Genomic DNA, 18,849 nt, shown 5'->3' on the forward strand with positions numbered 1-18,849 from the left:
AGAAAAACACATAGCCATATGTCATTACATAGACTTGCTTAAATGCCATTTTTTTCTGAGTTATAAGACCAGCTTAAGACAATTTTCCAAGATCAATTGAATTATAGTATGAAGGCACACATGGGTTATTTTTCAACATCTTAACAGTAGAAACTCTTGTTGCTCAGTTTGGACTTTCTTAGATTCTTTTCACTTCAAATATTGATGTTATATTTTATATACATACTTCATTGCTTGTATTTCTACAGTCTTACCCACCTGAATGATAGCGACAGTAGAATTTTATTTGCAATTTTCTTCATGTGGTTGCTGTAAAATGTGAATAAAAATAAAATCAGTCACATTTTGTCTCTCTTGATATGGCTTTGTTACCTTTTTAGGGAAATAGTAATCTGTTGGTCTTAGGAACCGAAACTTTGGTGCAAATCCAAACAAAAGTACATGCATTGTACAAGATTAACCAAAACCAAAGTCCTGTATAATATCAATTTAAAGGGATATTCTACACCCGTTTTATAATGAAATGCTTTTAATAAACAACTAAAATATTTACATTTATGTTTCATGAGTTTTTCACCTTCACATCCAGAATATATGAGGAAACAAACATACATATACCATACACCAAGTTTTGAATCTTTAGTGTCATATTTACCTTTCACATAAAATTCTAACCCTGACTTGATGGTAAAAGACTTTTCATCCACTAAATAAAGCACATACAATATGAGGGGCCTGTCCTCAGCTGTCAGTTCTCCATGAACAACTGGAAACCTAGTCAAGTCATTATATATTGGCCAACCCAATTCCCAGAGCAATGAAATGAGATACATCAGGATAAACACAGGCCCAAAAAGATTCTCGTGTCTTCATCATCATCTCTTGATATAGACATCTGACACGTAGTTGGGCAGAATTTTGTTTAAGGCTTGAAATACACCTTGGAGGTGGGCCATTATAGGAAAACGTATTTCAAATTAAAACTTCCCTAAGGACTAGTCTTTTCTCACTCTGAGAGAGAGAGAGAGGGGGGGGGGAGGGAGGGAGGGAGGGAGGGAGGGAGGGAGGGAGGGAGAGAGGGGGGGTGGGAGGAAAGGAGGGAGGGGGGGAGAGAGAGAGGGGGGAGGGAAGGAGGGAGGGAGGGGGGAGAGAGAGAGGGGGGAGGGAGGGAGGGAGGGAGGGAAAGAGAGAGAGAGAAAGAGGAAGAAGAAGGAGGAAGAGGAGGAGGAGGAGGAGGAGGAGGAGGAGGAGGAGGAGGAGGAGGAGGTGGTGGTGTAGGAGGAGGAGGATCAATGCTGGTGTTGTATCCTCTAGCTGGAGATAATGGAGCACCTGCAGAGTAGTTTCTTACCCTGCTGGGGCTTCCATCAAAACACTGAATTGGCTTTGGCCACCACAATAGATTAGGAATAAGAAGAATTCTTGATATTTATTCTTAAGACAGCTAAGGTTTTAGAAAGGTAGCTGCAGATATTACATCCAATGCATCTTAGAAAAATATCAAAAATCCTGTATTGTCATCAATACTTCCAAGAAAGTTCTCTAATCTAAATCACTTTCCTTTCTTTGACTATACTTTCATGTGTGTCTGTACCTACATTCATGTTAATATCTATAAGTATACCTAGGTGAGTGGTGCATATATGTTCAGAACATACCCTTCATTGTTGTTAAGTTCATCACGTTTTGTTGTGGTATCAGACAAGATATCGCTACAGGATGAAAACAAAGCACATTGTCAGGTATCTTCTAGACTTGATTACATATCCCCCCATATTTCTCCAATAACCATCAACCAACCGTTCAAAAATGTTTTGTTCTACTTCTATGTGTTTCAATATATTCTGTAGTTTATCTAGCTGTCTATTTCTACTGGAATTCCATCATGGGATGATAGCATGCAGTAATACAATCATTTCTTTTTTCCCCATATATTTTTTGTAATTAATAGAAGGGTTACATTATATTCACCAGATTGAAGGTGCATCACTTCACATACATTGATACCCTTTCTCATGTCTTGGTCCCCATTTCCCTCCCCTCCCCCCGGAACATTATCTTGTTTTCCCCCCTTCCCTATCTGTTTTCAAATAACCAAATATACCTATATACAATATATCAGATAACAAGGTGAAATACTGTAACAATATGAGATAACCAAGGGACAGCAAAAGAGATGAGAGATAACAGTACATTAAGGACAACAATCACTCATTATATGGCTTTTGTTTCTATATCCTGGAGGTCCTTTCATTTAGTGTCATACGACATGGACTTATGTATCTAGGTTTTGTTCTATTGTGTATCTCTGCTAGGGTAGCTCAAGGTTTCTACTGATTATGACAAATGAGGGACACCATAGAGCCTATGTTCCTTTGAGTCTGACTTACTTCACTTAATATGATTTTTTCTAAGTGTTTCCATTTTCTTCCAAATGGGGCGATGTTGTTCTTCCTGACAGCAGCATAGAATTCCATTGTGTATAAATACCACATCTTGTTGATCCACTCATCAACTGAGGGGCATCTGGGTTGGTTCCATTCTTTGCTATGGTAACTAGTGCTGCAATGAACATCGTTGTGCTAGTGGCTTTAGTATGTCCTTGTTTCTGGACGGTTGGGTAGATGCCAAGTAGTGGAATTGCTGGATCATAGGGGAGCTCTATGTCTAGATAAGTAGGACTGCGTTAAACTGCAGATCTTCTGTATGGCAAAGGACATAGCTAGAAAATTAACTAACCTTGCAACCTTTCTCCAGAGGAATTTCCCTTCACCAAAGAGCACATGGCTCACAAGGACACTTATCTTAAAAATGTCACCTTAAAGCACATGCCCAACTTACAGAAGGTGGACCTCTAGAGGGCAGTTACCAAACTAGATCCAGACTCATATGTGTTTCTGAGAGTAAAAGAACAGCAATAACATAGTTTGGTAGAACCCGAATCAGATGAACAGATGGATTGGATGAGGACTCCCAACACTTGATCCAGTATTGTTCCTCTGATTGCTTCTGGAGCAGTGCAGCTAATTTAAAAATAACCAAGTGTGAAGACATGGAACCTCAGAAAACATGAGAAAGCCTATGCCACTACATGCCTCAGAACACTAAGGAGCTATTGCTCCTGACAGCAGGCTTTTCTCCCATTGCTGTGGGCCAGTAAGAATGGCAGGAATGCTACACTTCCATCTCAGCCAGCATCAGTGGGTGGGGCCCTTGCTCTTTTTGTTCTGAATATGAGGCAAATAAACAAGTCTGTATACCTTTTCAAAATAAAATTCTTTGAAAAATAAAGAATAATTCTTTTAAAAAATCTTAATTGTGAGAAGACTTTAAGAACAGTGTTGAAAGAAATCTATGGACACTTGGATGCCAATGCAGTGACCTCCATGTTTGCTTCTTTATACACAGACACACACACACACACACACACACACACACACACACACACACACACTGAACTTTCTATCTTACATTTTAAATGGTAATCCACTTGTAGGTACTCTTTTGGTTTCTACTTCAGTTTTGCTAAAGAATAAAAAGGAATGCAAAAGAAACCATGTCAGTTTGGGTCAAGTTAGTTATAATTAATGTTTAACTAGCAAGCTGATCTTCTAAACTTTACATGTAGCAATCTACCATGTCATCTGTTCTAGAAAATGATTCTAATTGATCATATCAGGCCTGTGAAGACAGAAGATTTCAACCTGGTTATAGTTCTGCATGCCTGTAATCAATGCACACTGAACGCAGGAGAAGAAAGATCATTCCAGGAGAGCTCAGAGTACCTTGAGACCATGGATTAACAACAGCAGCAAAATGCCGAAAGATGTATTGTTGAACTTCTTATTTTTACTACAATAGGACTTTATAGGCTAGCAATGAGGACCTCAGAAAATAGTATTATAAAAGTATCTTTATTAAAAAGTGAAAGATTTATACAATCTGAACAGAAACCAAACTACATGACTCTGATGACAAAATGCCATAGGAAGAAAAAGTATCGTCATATTCATAAAAATCTCACCATAATGTGGAATTAGGCAGACAGGCTCACAAGATGACCTAGGACTGGTTAAAGAAGAGCTTATGTGTGATCCTCGACTTTGCTCCACAAAGGATTCTTTCTTTAGCATAAATTTTTAGTCAAAAAACTGATTACATATGAACCAATCGATTTTCACTGCTCATGTCATATTGCTACTTCATATGACACCATACATATTAGTAGCTAAAATCAGAAGATAAGTGAATTCGGTCACCATTTAATTAGAATAAAAATGATACGGCTTGAGATAAGTGCCTTCCCAAGCAGGCTTCTAAATGAGATCACATCCAACTTCCACTCACCACACAGCCATGTGAGAGGCATGTGTGACAGGCTGACCCTTCCTGATGTATGCTTCTTTCATTTTCCTAGCAGCACTGGTGCTCCAACACAGGATCTTTACTTTCTGCCATGCCCTGCATCACGCCTGCCACCAGTCCTTTCATGGTGTTGGTGTTTCTTTGTGTCCAAGTGCTCAGCTCCAGCCATGTGTATGTGCATACTTATGAGTACATGTGTCTGTACATATATATATATATATATATAATATGAACATAAACTTCCACCTCTACACTTGTCTTGGTTTATAGCTTACCTTTCTGTCACATTGCCATCATCAGGTGCTGGACAAGGATCATGTGCAGTTGTGCTAAAGTAACAAAAACACCTATGGTCACATATCACATGAATACAGAAGAGTTCAAATTCTGGGTCAAATTCTGATGCAGGTCCTACATTCATGCACTGTTCTTCCCTATAACTGGTTCTCTTCTCACGTTGATTTGAAATAAATGCAACCTTACAGTTTCAGACCATGAAGAAATACACTTGATGACACAAAAATGACAGTTAGCGTGACTGGCATTCTGGGAGTGAGTGTGTTTCTAGTTCAGTGTGTCATTAAGGAGGACAGGTGCAAGGTCATCTCCAAAAGAGAAAACAACCACATTACTCACCAAGCCACCAAAGAAATTTGGCCTCAAATCACTAAGGGGAAGGCGGGCTCATCGACTATCCATGACCTTCCTCACATCTAATCAAAACCTCCAGTTTTTCCAAGTAACTACAGTTAGATGAGAAAAAGTAGCTACAGACTCATTTCTGATCTGAAAACTTCAGTGTCCTCCATTCACATGCTGGGGAAATCATCAGAGTGACTTGGAGCAAGGAATTTTTGTGTAGTCCCTCTATTGAACATTTATTCCCATGTCAATCCATCACTTAGAAACTTATCAACCACTTTTCCATGCAAATAAGTGTGAGTATTAGGGGAAGGAAAAAATTTCATCTGAGACGATTAGATAGAACAAAATCTTTATGTTCATGACTTACAACTAAGTGAAAGCAGTGCTCTTAGCTTTTTGTGTTTTCTCCCTAATGGCCCTCTGTTTTCTCAGTCCAAATTTCCTCTTTCTTCCTAGTTAAGTTCCAGGTTCTCCACTCCTTGTGCCAACTTTTTATTGCCATCATTATAAATATCTGCCTTGCTCTAATACTATGTGTGGCACGAGGTCGAGCCTTTTCAGTGTGTAACAGACTTGGATAAGAACAAGTCTTCCATGGTGGCAGAGCAAGACACAGTGCCATTGTAGACACTAATTTCACAATGACAGGGCTCTGAACTATCAGGGATGCATGCATGATCTTGATCTTATACATGCAGTTCTGTGCAGACTCAGTAGCCTCTATTTTTGTTTCTTTTACTTTTCTGCACATAGGATCTGCTCCTTTGGTCCAATCAATTACAGACTCACAAGTTGCAAACGTCATGTTTTCTAGAGGAATATGTTACTAATGTTAACAATGTACTTGAAGCATATTGTCATGACTGAGTCTTTCTCCAACGCTTCAATGGTATTAGAAAAGAAAGTGATCCACAAATCTCTCAGGGGCTGAGATCTGAGCACCATGGTTCAAAGCCAACCCAGCCATGAAAATCCATGACTCTTATGTCCAATTTACCACCAGAAAACCCAAGGTGGTGCTGTGGCACAAGCGGTAGAGCATTAATAGCCTTGAGCTGAAGAACTTAGGGACAGCACCCAGTTCAAGCTAATGAATTACCAAAAAAATAAAAAACAAACAAAAATATGAGAGAGAGGGAGAAAGAAAAGTATACCATAACCCAACAAGTCTACCTACTCTAGTCTATAATGACTTCTTGTTCACGTTCAACTCACTTCAGAAGAACTCAAGACTTACATATCATCTAATTATCATCTAATATTCCCTGCTGCTGCTCCTGCTCTTCAGATAGGAATAAGAAAAAGCAGTCTAAAAGTAAGGCTCCCCTTCAGTATGAATGTGGGCCTTTCAGGGTTTAAGCATTCAAAAGAAAGAAGGATCACCTCTTAGCTACTGGTGCTAGGCCTACTTTTTGGTTTCAGCAAAGGATTCCCAGGTCCCTTGCCACATTCGGAGTAGCTGACAGGCACCGTGATAATCTAAGAATTTTGGGTGCTAGTAGTTGCCTTCATAGCACACCATGAGCGAGTGTCTTTGGACAGGTTCTATCATTTCTATTGAGTTTCAAAACACATCATGATTACATTCAATATTGATAAGCAGTGCTTGTGTACCCTGAAGATATCATTGTGCAAAACGAGTTATCACTTACATGACAAAAAAAATCAACTCACCAACTACTGATGTCTTCATTGGAACGAACTATAACAGCTCTTAAGCCACTATCCTCACTGTGGACATATTAAAAACACACAATAATTAACTGGGAAAATGTGGGAATTAATCATGCATTTTTTTCCAGAACACTAAGTTAGGAAACTAAGGTCTTGTGAATGCAACACAAAAATGCTGCCAACAGAGCTTCATCTCTACCATTTTTGTCCCTGCTACTCCTGCCACTACTGAGATCTCACCCCAGAGCCCTGTCCTTGCTATTCCTTTGCTCATGGTATGGTGACAATTTGGGCCTATAATGAGAAATGCTAATCTAAGGGTTTTGGGTGCTAGTATTTGTCTTCACAGCACATCAAGAACCACTGTCTTTTGATCTGCTCTATCATTTTCTACTTAGTTTGAAAACATGTCATGATTACGTGTGATAGGAACAGGTAGTCCTGTGTGCTCTGAAAAGCCATCATTTTCCAAAATGATTTATCAATTAGATGAAAAATGAATCAACTTACAGTAAATGAAAAAAATTCTAGAATACAGAAACAACAGCTTTACCTTGTGTGATGGTTGTTCTTAATGTACTATGTTATTTCTCTTTTCCTTTTTCCCCTTAATTGTTAATCTCATATTGTTATTGTATCTGAAAAGTTACCCGGAATATTACATATGTTTATTTGAAATAGGAGAGGGAGGGGATAAAGCAAGTTGACTGGAAAGGTGTAGGGAATGGGAAATGGGATGAAAACATAAACAGGCGTATCAATGTGTGAGAAGAAATTCACCTACTATCTGGGGAAAATAAGTATAAGCACTCTATACATGATCCCCAAAATAAAAAAAATTTAACTCACGCAGTACTGATGTCTTCGTTTGAATGAACAACAACCGTGGTTAAGTTGCTGTCTTTGCTGTGGACAAATTGAAACATATAAAAACTAAGTAGGACAATGTGGGAAGGAGTGTTGTATTTATAACAATATTAGGTTAGAAAACTATAGCTTGTGCATGCTACACAGATGCTCTGTCAAATGTACTATGCCTCTATGTCCTCTGTCTCTGCCAAAACTTCTCTCCAGTACTGAACTCTGAACTCAGAGCCCTGTCCTTGCAACTCCTATGGTGATGGCATGGTGATCCCTCCTACCTAGGCTTGCCTGTTCAATGACACTTCCCCTTAGGATTTCACCAGAATGGTAGATGGATGTGTAGACTTGGGTTCACAGGTGTGATTCTGTCTACAGTGGGGGTGAACAGCAGAGGATAGCAATATGAAGCCTTCCAGAGTATTCCTTCTGGCAGAAGTCCATCTCCACTGAATGAGCAAAATGCATTGCATGTGTGAATGAGGAAGAAGAGATACAGTGATAAACAAGAAAGTAAAATATTCCTGGAGCCCTGACTTGAAGCCATAGTATCAGAGTATTGCCACTCTGCCACACACGTGTGGACATGATCGATCTCTCTCTCTCTGTCTCCTACCTCTTTCATTGTAAACATAAATTTATTCACGAACCCTGTATTCACAGATGTGAGCAGTAAGGAGCTTGACATAATGCTGTGGAGCCATCTGTCTATCCAATCGAAATGGTGCCCATAGAGTACTCACACTGTCACAAACCGTACAACCACAGTTTTGAAAAGTTGGCATTAGTGCACAATGAAAATAATATGTATAATTTAAGGTCTAGGCCTACAGAAAGTCTATAACCATCAAAGAACTGGACATAGCCAACAGAATATGGAAAGGACCGAACAAACATGTAGCCACTTCGATCTGACACTTGTATTTCTTCACCTGTGAAGAAATTGTTATGGCAGGAAATAAATGCATAGGATTCTGTGTCTTTGCCATCAGACCAAAGGAACACAACCAGTTGTAGTAGGATCTCATACACTGGCAATGTGGGAGTTTCCCTTCACTGCTCCCTACAATAGCAAAACACTATTGTGCAACTCATTTCTCATTTACTCATCAAAATGGAAAAGGGGCAATCTGACAGACAGAAGGTACACTGACAATACTTGGAAACTACCCAGAAATGATCAATCTGTTTCATAACATTTATATTTATGTATGTTTATCTACTTGTAGATATCTGACCTTTGCTTGAATTCTTCCGTCCCAAGATCTGGTGGGTCATTTTTATCGAAGCTAAAGAGAATTAAATTATAGATAATCAAATACCATGTGCAATCATAGTTTTACGTTTTCACTCAGTGTAGTAAGTTAATCTAAGACTAACAAATTTGTAGAAATCAAAACTTTTACATATTTAGCTAAATGAACAAAGGAATTTAATTTGGGGTAGGGGAGTTACATTTTATCATTTCAAAAGAAATCTTTTATGCATGGTCAAAGAATTTTTCTCTCTTAGTAAACCTAATACACTGCTCCCTACAATAGCAAAACACTTTTGTGCAACTCATTTCTCATTTATTCATCAAAATGAAAAAGGAATAATATGACAGACAGAAGATACACTGACAATACTTGGAAATTTCCCAGAAATGATCAATATGTTTCCTAAACATATACTTATACACGTTGATCTATATGTCTATATCTGACCTTTGCTTGAATTCTTCTGTCCCAAATTCTGCTGCATCATTTTTATTCAAGCTAAAGAGCATTAAATTATATACAGTCAAATACCAAGTGCAATCATAGTTTTACTTTTTTACTTAAGGTAGTAAGTTAACCTAACACTAACAAATTTGTAGAAATGGAAACTTTTACATATTTATCACTTCAAAAGAAAGCTTTTATGCACGGTCAAAGAATTTTTCTCTCTTACTAAACCTAACACACTGATTATTGGTATCATGTAGTTTAATTGTACATGCAACTCACTTCAGAAGAACTCAATCCATTATACAATCTGATTTTCAGCTTTCTAAGTCTGCTCTTCTCTCTCCTTCCTGTCACTAACTTGGCTGATTTCTTAACTGCTTCTCACCAAAAGACAAGAAACTACAGCCTAAAAGCTGGACTCTCATCATACCTGAAAATGAGCCTGTCTACTAAGTACCAGATTTCTAGGGAAGGAAAGAGGCCCACCAACATTTTCACCTCAGAAACACTGAGACCACCTCATTGTTCCTGACTGGGACTCTCTCCTCCATTGTCTCAGTACAAGTTGCATGTAGGAAATACGTAAATAAGGTAGAGAATAGGTAAATAAGGATACGGTTACTATGTTTTACTTCACAGTATACCATGACCAAGTATCTGCTGCCTGACGCTATCATTTTCAATTTAGTTTCAATACAAGAGAAGGATACATGAGGACACTGATCAGCTGTCATATAGATTGGGTACTAACCTCACCCTACAAGTGAATTTACACTCAGATGACAGAAAATTCAACTCACCAAATGTTAATGCTTGGGTCACAAACTGCAATGGCAGTTAATGCTGTGTCATCTCTAAAAAATAAAATAATAGAAAATCAGCCACAGAAAATCAGTTGGAACATTTAGAAGAAATCAAACTGTTTCTACAAGGCTGTGTACTAAAACCATAACTGTGTTCATCTGAGGAACATGCTCTGCCACTTGAGCTACATCGCCATCTCCAGCTCTTCTGTTCCCTCTAGCTATTTGCTCTGGTACTATGGTGTGAAGTAGGAGACCTGTACTTAAATGAAAAGCAGTATTTCCATTTTACAATAGAATGGATTTGAATCTCTTCAGGAACTTAAACATGGAACTTAGAAAAGTAAAGTTTTCACACAAGATAGAAGAATTGTTCCCCCTACCACAGTACCTAATGCCATCTTGTATGACTTTCAATGCAATGCAATTCAAGGGAGCTCAACCCGGAGGTCACAGCCAATATTCTGCTTCCTCTGTTCCTTCTATTCCCTTCTTATTTTCAACAATCGTGGATGTCTTTACTGACTTACTTGCAGAGAGTACCAATGGGTGGCAGGCCAGAGGCAGAGAACACTCCACTGCTAACCAGGACAGAGAGAACTCCCTCTACTCTGGAGTCTCAATCCTTCACCCAATTTGCAAAAAGAAAGAATGGCACAAAAAATTGCACTTCCCTGACCTTCCAAATGGTTCCCACAAACATGGTGCTTAGTCTCTGTACAGCTTTCTACACAAGTCTGTCGACATTTGGGTATCTGACCACTTAGGGCTGTCTTGTGTGCATCCATGTGCATCCTGCTAGTTATTATCAACATCAATAATTAAATTGCACACAGTCAAATACTGTGAGAATTCCAAAACCTACTTTTTCTCCCCAAATAGCTATAACTGCCTGAAAACTAACTCTACATATACTGTATATGAAAGGGATTATTTCGTGTGCTTTCCTAAAACTATGGCCTCTCACTTCAATGAAATATTCACCTGTGCTAAACAACCACTTATGCAAGACTGAAATATTCTTTTCCTAAACCACTGGTAGCACTGTTTTTGTGGGTTTCCTTATCTTCCATTTCCCTTGCTATGGAATTAATCAAGCTGATCTACCACCTACATTTCTGCTTTCTCTCTTCCCTCCATGCTGGCACTATTGTTCTCTATCCATCTAGCCTCTCTGAGTGATAAAAAGGATTTGTATTTCATGAGTTATTCGCATTAATATCCAGAATATATGTTGGAATGATCGCACAGACATGCTTTTACTATTTAGTAGTATTTCACATTCACATAAAATTCTAACCCTCACTTGATGGTAAAAGCCTTCTCATCCCCTAAATAAATCACAAATGGTATGAGGGAGGTGTCTTCAGCTGTCACGTCTCCCATGAACATCTGATATCCTAGTCATTATCTTTTAACCAGTCTCCTTCCCAATTGAAGGAGACACATCAGGGATGAATACGGCATGAAAAGATTCTCTGGTCTTTTCATCACCATCTCTTGAAATAGACATCCAGCACATAACTGTGTAAATTTTTGTTTAGGCCTGAACGTGAACTTAGAGGTAAGGCACTTTTGGATAATACATATCAAATTAAAACCCAGTAATGACCAGCCTTTACTCATTCATTCTGGAGGAACGGAGGGAGGGAGAGAGGGAGGAAGAGAGAGAGGGAGAGGGAGAGAACCATCCTCTAGCTAGAGAAAACAAATTCAATAGAAAGAAGTTTCTTAACCTGCTAAATCTTACAGCAAAACATTAAATTGTTTTTGGCCATTAAAATAGATTAGGAACAAGAAACATTCTTGATATTTCTTCTTAGAAATAGCTAACATTTTAGAAAGGAACTACTGATATTATGGCCAAAGTAAATTAGAAAAATATCAAAGACTTTCAATTGTCATCTATACTTACAGGTCCCTAATCTCAATTACTTTCTTTTCTGTGACTGTCCTTTCATGGATGACTGTACTTACATACATGTAAATATGCATAAATACACATGGGTGACATTGTATGTTTATTTGGACCTTACCCTTCATTGTTGGTTCCTTTGTCAAGTTCAGTTGAGGTATCAGATAAAATATCGCTAAAGAATGAAACCAAAATATATAGTCAGAGGCTCCAATGATTTTCTACATTTGATTACATGTCCCTCCTTTCTTTCTTCCATAACCCATTAAACATTCAGATTTTTGTTCCATTTCTATGTATTTTAATTTTTTCTATTGTTTACTTCCATGTCTATTTCTAGTTGAATTCCACCATAGTATGATAGCACATGGTAATATTATCTTTTCTTATATGTCCTGTTAAGACTTTCTTTAGACTCTGCCAAGAAACCTCTTTGAATAATTACTACAGAGGAGTATTAGAGAAAGGAAAAGGAAAAAAGAGAATAATGCTGCCTCTATGCTCTAAATATTATTTCCTTTGGGGAAAGCTTGGGGTTGCCTGGATGATACTTATTCTGGGACTGCTGGATGGAATATTCTGCAGATATGTGCTACCTTTGGCTCTGGGTCTTCAGTTAAATCTGGTTTCTTGCTGACTCTTTGGAAAGGATCTAACATGGTTGGGATCCATCAACTCACTTATGTTCAGCGATGTCTGTTGTGTCAAATTGGGTGCATTGAGGATTAGTTGCCTTTTTGTTGTTAATCATTACAGTGTCTTTAGCAAAATGAAATGACTTTCATGTTGTAATACTTTCAAGTTTTCTTTGCCAGATAGGAGTACATTTACATTTGCTTCCTTTTGGGTGCCATTCTTGGAATATCTCTTTCCATCCATTCACATCAAGCATGTGACTGTCTCTGCTAGGGAGGTGGACTTCCTTCTTTCTCTTTCTTATTATGTTTCTCTGCAGGTACTATTGGGTTTCCTCTTAGGGCCTGGGTGTTCTACTTTAGCTTTCTCTATTAAGATGAATACTCTACCACTTGAGCCATACTTCTGGCTTTCGGGAAGTAAACTGGATAAGAATCTCATAGGGTTTCCTGCCGATATTCCTATTTAGAATGCCACTGCTTTGTTCCAGAAAGGATTCTATCCTTTGGTTGACTGCATTTGTAACATCTTGGGAAGTGTAGCTGACATAATGACTAGAAGAAATTCTCCTCATGACCTATTCCTCTCTTACCCTAGTTGTTATAAAGAAGGAAGAAAGATGTGCATTTGTCTCTCAGTAGCTGGGCTGTCATGCCTGTGTCTTAGTTGCTTCCCATACTTCTTATTTCACATTTTGACATCTGTAGGTGTACGCACAAATATATTTCTTTCCTTCATGCTGCCTTTAGAAATATGTGTGGATATGTATATATATATATATATATTCAGAGAGTCTTCCTAGATTTGAACTCACATTTCAATGCTAGATCCCACATAACATTCTACAGACACTTCTTCCAGGATAAGAAAGTCTCGTCATAAGGCACAACTATACTCTACATTTTCAGTCAAATAGCTACTTACTTTATACATGAAGTGATCAATTTTCTCTACTGCTATAACGCTGATACTTCATACTTCAGTATACATATAAGTAATTAAAATCAGTAGATAAATGAAGCTAGGTCATCAGTTTGATTCAAATGAAAGTATGTTGTTAATGATTACTAATAGTGGAACTGTCCCTCACTTAACAACAGTTTCTTAGTATTACCATATATGCACATGAAGGCATGTATCACTTATAAAGTTAGAGTGTAAATTCTGCACCCACACAGATTTTACTGATTATTAAGTCTTTTAACCATATGCTTCCTCTTGCTCATTAAGTTAACTACTGCCAGTAGTAAAGAGTAAATTGATAGGCCAGATACACAAAGAAGAAGAGAATAAAACTTTCTCTACACTTTCTCCAAACAACAAAGGAGGAAAGAAACAAGGATACAGTAAAGAAAAAGAAATGTGAGCAATATGTCCCTTATGATCAAGCAGAATTTGGGTGATAAGGACTATTCTCTTTAATGAAAGATGCCAATGGTTTTAATGGTTTAAATATAATGAATTTAACCTTGACTCAATGATACACTGCCCACTAAACACGCATTTCATGAGTGAGTATGGAATGGAGGAATTTATTTCTGGAAAACAATCAAATGTAAGCAATGACAGAAAATTCTTGTTACACAATTAAAAGAAAAGCGCAGTAAACAGTGGAAAAGTATCAAGACTGGCAGGAAATTTTGTGAACTATATCAAATAAACAACCATGGCAGCATAGATATCTCCTGATTTCTGCTTTTCTGAGGTGTTATTCCCAAAGAAGGAAATTAGTCATAAGTTCTTGTCTCTAGACTTTCTTTATGGAGAACTCAGGTTAAAATATATAAAACTAACAAAAATAGAAACCCCATCTTGTTTTCCCCCTCCTCTTCTCTATTTCAAATAAGTGTATTAAAAGGGGGGGAAGGGAGGTTAGCCTACTGGTAGAGTGCTGGCCAAGCATGCAGGAAGACTCGGTTTCGATTCCTCTGTACCATGTACATAGAAAAAAGCCAGAAATGGTGATATGGTTTAAGTGGAAGAGCTCTAGCCTTGAGAAAGTCCAAGCACATTGCCCAGGCCTTGAGTTCAAGCCCCAGGACCGACAAAAAAACAACAACCATGAATAGTCATTGTAACAATATAGGTATATAGTGCAGGAAACTGCTCTTCTATAAAACCAACAGCATGAAATCTTCAAGGAGACATACACTTGAATGACATTAGATGCATTCTATCCATTGCTAGTAAGGAAAGATCAGTTAGACAAAAAATATCAAGCAAGAAACACCAAAGTTTACTACATTCCAAATTTGTTTAGAAGACACTTGAAAACATTTCATCTTTTAGCTGAAGAATATATATTCTATCAGAAGATCATATGCTGAGCTACTAACCTAATCTGAAGAAATCGAAAAACAAAATTGAAATCAAAAGCGTATCTTACTTTTTTTCAATTCATGTGGCTTCAACACTAGGCCTCGGCTCTTTCCGTGAGCTCTTCAGCTCAAGACTACTACTACCCTGTCCCTAGAGGCACAGCACCACTTATGGTTTTGCTAGTGGTTAATTGGAGGTAAGAGACTCACAGAGTCTCACAGGCCAGGGCTGGTTTTGAACTGTGATCCTCAGATCTCTGCCTGCTGAGTGGCCAGAATGACAGCAGCAGTGTATCTTATTTAAGGACATAGAGCTACAAAAATACTAAAGGTATTAGAGATTATATTAGATATGAAAGTTAACTGATAAGTAATTGATCAATCAGAGGACTGATAAACCAAGAAAGAAAGTTTAACTTACTGAAAGGAAATGGGAAAAAATTGATACGATTGCAAAACACACTAACTTTGATGTGGTAGTAAAGCTGATATTCCAGATGTGTAAGATGGAATAGTAGTCAGAGATAAGGCGTTGCCAGTGTGGGTAGAGGGATTGTGAAATGTCCCTTGCATTGTGCTGGTGTTTTATCAGTGTCTTACCTCCTGGGAACTACAGACAAATGAGAGTACCTTTTTGTTTCAGAAAAGGATTCCCTGCGACTTTGGCTCATTGTGAGTAGCTGACAGGCACCTAGGGATTCTAGGTGCTAGTTCTTGACATCACAGCACTCCATGAACCACTCTCTTTTGATCTGCTCTTCATATCCTGCTTAGTTTCAAAACACATCTGGATTACATATGATATTCATAGGTAGTCCTCTGTATCCTCAAAAGTCACCACCATCCAATTCTGATTTATCACTTGATGACAAAAAAATCAATTTACACTAACTGAAAGGAACTTTAAAAAATGGAACCAAGAGCTTTATTTTGTGTGATTGTTGTTTATAAGGTACTATGTTATTTCTCTTTTCCTTTTTCCTCTTTATGGTTAATTTCCTATTGGGATTGTATCTGACTTTATTATCTGGTATATTGTATATATTCTTATTTGGTTATTTGAAATAGGAAAGGAAAGGAGGGAAGACAAGATGATTGGGAGGGGTGGGGAAAAGAAATGGGAAAAAATATGAAAAAGAGGAATCAGTTTGTGACAAGTAATCTTCCTATTACCTGACGAATGTAAGTGTAACCCCTCTATACCTTGTCACGACCAAAAAAAAAAAAATCAGCTCGCACACTACTTATGTCTTCATTTGAAGGAACAATAACAGTTGTTAAGTTGCTGTTCTTGTTGTGGACATATTAAAACATAAAAAAATTAAGTGGGAAAATGTGGGAGGAAATGATACAATGTTCTAACACTACCGGGTTAGAAAACTGTGGTCTTGTTTTTCTACACAGGTGGTCTGTCAAATGTACTATGTGTCTAGGTCTTCTGTCTCTGTCAACCCTTCTTTTCCTGAGGTCAGAACTCAGAGCACTATCCTTGCTACTCCCATGATCATGGCATGTTGATCCTTCATGCCTAGGCTTGCCTGATCAATGACCCTTCCCATAAGGCTTTCAACAGAATTTTAGATAGATGTGCAGACCTTTGGTTTACAGATGGGGCAAATAAGACAGGATAGCAATAGAAAGCCATCCAGGGTATTCCTTTCTGCAGAAGTACATCTCCACTGAATCAACAAAAGGGTGCACTTCATGTGTGGATCAAGAAGCAGAGGCCCAATGATAAGCAAGAAAACAGATTAATCCTGGAAACCTGATTTGGAGCCCTACTACCGCACACGTGTGGACACACACTCTCTCTCTTAGTCTCCTAGCTCTTTCATTGCAAACATAAATTTATTCACAAACCCGGTAGTCACAGGTGTGAGCAGTAAGGAGCTTGTCATAACGCCGTGGAGTCATTTGTCTATACAATATAAATGGTGTCCATAAAGTATTCACAGTGTCACAAACCTTAGAACCACAGTTTTGAAAAGTTGGCATGAAGTTCACAATGAAAAGAATAGATATAGAGAAAGAGTATACCCATCAAAGAACTGGACATAGCCAACAAAATATGGAAAGACCCGAACAAACTTGTAGTCACTTTGATCTGACACTTGTATTTCTTCACCTGTGAAGAAACTGTTATGGCACGAAATAAATGCAAAGGATTGTATGTCATTGCCACCAAACCAACGGAACACAACCAGTTGTAGTGGTGGGGGGGGGGTTAGGAGTTTTCCTTCACTGCTCACTAAAATAGCAAAACATTTTGTGCAACTCATTTCTCATTTACTCATCAAAATGAAAAGGAGTAATATGACAGACAGAAGGTACACTGACAATATTTGGAAACTACCCAGAAATGATCAGTCTGTTTCATAACATATATATTTATGTATGTTTTTCTATTGATAGATATCTGACCTTTGCTTGAATTCTTCTGTCCCAAATTCTGTTGGGTCATTTTTATCCAAGCTAAAGAGAATTCAATTATATACAGTCAAATACCATGTGCAATCATAGTTTTACTTTTTTACTTAAGGTAGTAAGTTAATCTAACACTGACAAATTTGTAGAAATTGAAACTTTTACATATTTAGCTAAAGGAACAAGGTATTTCCATTTTTTTCCCTAGAAAGGAAATTCGTATGCAGGAACTTATATTTTTACCTCTACAAAAGAAAGCTTTTATGCATGGTCAAATAATTTTTCTCTCTTAGTAAACCTAACACACTCTTTATTGGTATGCGTTAGTTCATTTGTACATGTAACTCACTTCAGAAGAAATCAATCCACTATACAATCTGATTTTCAGCTTTCTAAGTCTGCTCTTCTCCCTCCTTCTTTTCACATACTTGGCTGTATTCTTAACTTCTTCTCACCAAAGGGCAAGGAACAACAGCCTAGAAGCTGGACTCTCATCATAACTGTCAGTGGGCCTGTCCAAGTATCAGATTTCTGGAGAATGAAAGAGGCCCACCAGCTCTTTCACCTCAGAAACACGGAGACCACCTCAATGTGCCTGACTGTGATTCTTACCTCCATTGGCTCAGTAAAAGTTTCATGTAGGCAATAAGTAAATAAGGTAGAGGATAGGTAAATAAAGATACGGTTGCTATGTTTGAATTCACAGTAGACCATGACCAAGTATCTGCTGCCAGATGCTATCATTTTCTATTTAGTTTCAATACAGGAGGAGGAATAATGAAGACAACGATCAGCTGTCATATAGACTGTGTACTAAACTCACACTAAAATGAATTTACATTCAGATGACAGATAACTCACCAAATGTTAATGCTCGATTCACAAACCGCAATGGCGGTTAACGTTGTGTCATCCCTAAAAAGTGAAGTAAAAAAAAAAAAGACACAGAAAATTGAGTTGGAAACTGTAGAGGAAATCAAACCTTTTCTACAAGGCTGGGTACTAAAACCATAACTGCCTTCATCCTAGGAACAGGTTCTGCCACTTGAGCTACAGCTCCATCTCCAGCTCCTCTGTTCCCTCTAGCTCTTTGCTCTGGTACTCCGGTGTGAACTAACAGACCAGAACCAAATGAAAAGTAGTATTTTCCTTTTACCACAGAAATACAGTTGAATCTGGTCAGGAAATTAAATATGGACCGGTTTCATGCAAGGTAGAGAATTTTTCCCAGTACCCCTACCACAGTACCTCTTGACATCTTGTATGAATTTCAATACAATACACTTCAAGGGAACTCAACCTGAGATCATAGCTAATATTCTGCTTCCTCTGTTCCTTCTATTCCCTCCTTACTTTCAGTAATCCTAGATGTTTTTACTGACTTACTCTCAGATTGGACCAAGGGGAGGCAGGCCAGAAACAGAGAACACTTCATTGTTCACCAGGACATTGAGAATTCCCTCTCCTTACAGGAGCCTCAATTCTTTACCCAATTTGTG

General features: G+C 38.0%; 2 long non-coding RNA genes across 2 annotated transcripts; both read right to left on the reverse strand.

Annotated features, from left to right (window-relative positions):
- Nucleotides 1-257: 257 nt before the first annotated feature.
- On the reverse strand, nucleotides 258-4,695 carry LOC150057192 (uncharacterized). Its single transcript, XR_016537056.1, has 4 exons — nucleotides 4,641-4,695; nucleotides 3,472-3,525; nucleotides 1,659-1,712; nucleotides 258-309 (listed from the first exon to the last, which is right to left on the reverse strand). It is a non-coding gene; the product is annotated as an uncharacterized LOC150057192 (long non-coding RNA).
- A 5,336-nt stretch (nucleotides 4,696-10,031) lies between these two features.
- LOC150057193 (uncharacterized) lies at nucleotides 10,032-18,266 on the reverse strand. Its single transcript, XR_016537057.1, has 3 exons — nucleotides 18,212-18,266; nucleotides 12,094-12,147; nucleotides 10,032-10,108 (listed from the first exon to the last, which is right to left on the reverse strand). It is a non-coding gene; the product is annotated as an uncharacterized LOC150057193 (long non-coding RNA).
- Nucleotides 18,267-18,849: the final 583 nt, after the last annotated feature.

This window comes from Megascapheus bottae, chromosome 11, assembly GCF_031878675.1.
Source record: "Megascapheus bottae isolate mThoBot1 chromosome 11, mThoBot2.hap1, whole genome shotgun sequence".
NCBI lineage: Eukaryota > Metazoa > Chordata > Mammalia > Rodentia > Geomyidae > Megascapheus > Megascapheus bottae.